Consider the following 3,976-nt stretch of genomic DNA (forward strand, 5'->3'; position numbering starts at 1 on the left):
ATATCTTATTGTGGTATTAATTTTCATTTATTTATTGACTTAAGAGTGTTTTTAATGTCTTAATAACCATTCATATATTATGTTTTAAAATTTGTATGTCTATTTAGTTGGGTGCAATGGTGTATGCCTGTAATCCCAGCTGCTTGTGAGGCTGAAGTAGGAAGATCATGAGATCAAACCAAGCCTCAGCAAAAGTGAGGCACTAAGCAACTCAGTGAGACCCTGTCTCTAAATAAAATACAAAATAGGGCTGGGGATGCAGTTCAGTGATCGAGTGCCCCTGAGTTCAATCCCTGGTATGCAGCCCCCCCCCACCAAATTTATGTTTATTTAAATAATTAACCTAATTTTTAATTAGATTTTTTTGTTACTACAAAATATTAAGTTTGCTTTGTACATGTAGATATGAGTTCATTCTCAGATATCTATATTATGAAATGTTTCTCCCAGGTACTGGCTTGCTTTTACTTTCCCAGTAGTCTTTTTTTTTCATTCTAATCCTGTTTATTCAGTACATTTTCATCACTCTACACAACATTGTACAAATCCAGCCTTATCTAAAATGCTACAAATTTGCAAAACTTAAAACAAATTTTTTAATACTGACTGTACAATAAGAGTGAAAAAAAAGCACTGTACCTGTAAAACCACCCTGAATGGCTGTCAGAACAGGGGGCTCTGTAATGACCTCGAAGAGCTGGCTCTCAACTTGCTCATCAATTTCAAAGAGTAAGTGGTATGTGGGGCAGTAGAGTGTGTGGGAGGGCTCAGAAAGACAGAACCATTTACAGTAACAGGTGGTGGGGGAACACAATCCTGAGAATTCAGGGTGAGTGGAGGCCAGGCCTAACAGGAATGACAGCTCTGTCCCCTTTTCTGTGGACATAGCATAGCAACAGCAACACATTTGCCAGACTAGCTCAGGTCATCTGTGAAGAGACTGGGCCCCACTGCCACCTGGAAGATTGCTGATCCCCCGCAGGCTCTGCCACTGAACAGACTTTGGAAAGGGAATGGGTGAGCTTATTGCCAGAAAACTGCAGGGCCCCTCAATGGGCACAGCTCTGAACCATCAGCACTTCTGCAGCCAGAGCCTGCCTGCAGAGGAAAGGCCTCAAAAGCTGCCTTTGAAGCCTGTCCCAGTGAGGGGGCCTTCCCTGCCAACAATCCTGTGGCTAGAAAAGTGACACAGCTGAGCCAGGTGAAAGGCAAGGTATAGATGAGCTTCAGAGGCTCTGTGTGTTGGGAGGAGTTGGAACTGGAGCGGCTTCTGTGGTGGTGGCGGTGAGAAAAGCAGAACCACCTGCGCATGGGGGACCTGCGTTTTGGAGAGTGTGGTCTCCTCCTCATCCATGGGAGTGACATGGCAGCGGTGGCCGCCTTCTCCTGGGAGGGCTGAAAAGCTAGAGTGGGTAGGGGGTTGGCATAGGCCAGAAGGCCAACACAGCAGTAGCAGTGATCTCCTTCCTAGCCATCAATTTGTCCTCAGTCCACGCCCTTCAGTGCCTTTTCAGCTACATCTGAGGACGCAGCCTTCTACAGGCATGTCAATTATTTTAATTTTTTCCATAAGTGGAAAATACCTCCATGATGGATCCTTGGTCACATTCCTGATGAGCCTTTGGTGGGTTTAGGGGAAGGGCTCCGCCTTTTCTTTTCTTTTTATTGGTTTTATGTGTTTTGGATTTGGAGCAGGAGCGCCACCTGCTGTCATGTCTGCGCCAAGACTGGAGCTGATGTGCTGGAGCTTCCCCAGCGGCCGGTGCAGAGGACATGGAGCCCCTTCTTGAGCCTGTGTTGGCGCTGGATCCTGAGCTGAAAGTGGAGCTGGACCTACTGCTTCCACTGCAAGCCTTGCATCTCTTCGAGCTTATTTCTGCCATAGTCCTTCTTGCTTGACTCCTTAGTGGGTTGTCCATAGGTCTTTAGAGTGATCCCTGGGCTTCTCATCTGAGAGCTTTTTGCATTTGGTAGGACAAGGAGCCCTAGCTCTGGACTTTTTCTTATTTTCCTTGGTTCCTAGCAAGCTCTTCTTTTTCACTTCTGATAAATCCCCATTCTCTCCTAGAGGTGTTCAAAGCAGCAATGGCAGCCTCACTTATTTAAACTCTCACTTCTAGAGTGAGTCTGAGAAATGATCCCTAATCGATTGCAATTTAAGTCAAAGAGCAGCATCTTCCCCCAGCCACTATTTCCTCCTACTTCTCCTCAGCAGCTCCCTAGTAGTGTCTTTTTAAAAGATTTTTTTTCATTTAGTTTTCTCCCTAATGGTTAACATTTTTTGTTTGTTTCATAAAAATAAAATCACTGCTTACTTCAACCAAGGTAATGAGGACTTTTCTGTTTCATTTTGTGAATTTCATAGTTCTAGATTAGATTATAGCCCTAGATTAAATTTAGACTTATCATACATTTGAACTAATTTTTGTGTGTTCTGACAGTTTTCTGGGGATGACTGACAAACAAGAGGGCTCCTAACAACAGACACTTACTCCCTTTTAGTTCCAGAGGCCCAAAGCCTAAATCAAGGTGTTGCTAGGGCCCTGCTCACTCAGGGGCTCTGAGGGAGAGTCCTCCAAACCTTTTCCTGCTCTGGGCTACAGAGTGTTCTCTGGCTTGTGGCAGCGTAGCTGAAGGCTTCCCTTACTTTTTTCCATAGCTTTCTCCATGTTTATCCTTTCTTGTCTGTGTCTCCTCCTCATTTTGTGTCATTGGATACACAGGCTGTCCAACTAATCCAGGACGATCTAATTGGAAAGTCTTGATTTTATTATCTCCGCAAAGATCCTTTATCTAAGCACAAGATCTCTTTTGCAGGTACTAAAGCCCACGACTTAGATGTCTGTCTTGGGGGATCATTATCCAACCTCTTACATACATGATGGGAGAAAAAGTTTGTAGGTCATTATTTTTCTATTTGGATAATCAGTTATTCTATTATTTTCTGTTCAAAAGCCATTCATTTCCCATTAAATCATCTCAGAATCTTTTTGGAAAATCAGATGACCATTTGTGTGTGGATCTGTTTCTGACTTCTCTCCTCAGTTCCACTGGTCTGTATGCCAACCTCCATGCTAATACCCCACTATTCTGATTACTGTAGCTTTAATTATTTTTTCATCTCTGAGATCAGGTAATATAAATCCTTAGTTCTTCTACAAAAAATAATTTGGCTATTCTAGGTCATTTGAATTCCCATATACCTTCTACAATCAGTTTGTTAATTTCTACCAAAAAAAAAAAAAAAAGCCTACTGGGATTGTGGTCAAGATTGTATTAGGTTTATAAGTCAATTTGGATAGAAAATATATAACATTTAATCTTGTTGAATAATTTGAATCTGTGCATATTTCACTAAAGGAAGCTAATAAAACTTAGCTTAGGTTTTTATTCATTATTATATTGATAAGAAAAAGTGTCTTAACTTTAGTCACAAGAATCAGTAGGTTGTTGGGATAGGGAGCTAAGGAAAGTTGATTAATACAGCTTTGAGTTTGCACATTCCTGCATATATGTTGAAATACTGACTTAAATCCCATGGCTGACCAGCAGGCATAGCATGCCCTTTTATGTGAAAACTCTTTGGACTATTCACACTGACCAGTCCAGAAGCAGTTAGCACTTCTTCCTCTACTTTGTCCTCTTATCCCAAAGCTCTCTGTGATTTGCATTATCCTACCTGCTAATCTATAGCCAATGGAGATTCAAGGTAAACAATTTGTTTTCCTTCCTCAAAGTTTCAGAATAAACACACACTTGGCTCTTTGTTCCAGTGGACATTGTTGAAATTGCAATATAGCATTGTGGATGCGAAACTTGTTCCAGGATCTGTTCTCTTTTCTTGATAGCCTCTGTAATTGCTCCATAACCTGACTAATCTTTTCCTTAAGATTTTTTTCATCTCAGGAAACTACTGACAAATCTTTTTTCCTCTGTGTTTAAGAAATTAGTGATATGAAGATTGAATAAAATCAAC

At 41.5% G+C, this 3,976-nt stretch overlaps 1 pseudogene; it reads right to left on the bottom strand.

Annotated features, from left to right (window-relative positions):
- Positions 1-1,023: 1,023 nt before the first annotated feature.
- On the bottom strand, positions 1,024-2,669 carry LOC144369664 (uncharacterized; annotated as a pseudogene).
- Positions 2,670-3,976: the final 1,307 nt, after the last annotated feature.

The sequence above is a fragment of the Ictidomys tridecemlineatus genome, chromosome 13, assembly GCF_052094955.1.
Source record: "Ictidomys tridecemlineatus isolate mIctTri1 chromosome 13, mIctTri1.hap1, whole genome shotgun sequence".
Lineage (NCBI taxonomy): Eukaryota > Metazoa > Chordata > Mammalia > Rodentia > Sciuridae > Ictidomys > Ictidomys tridecemlineatus.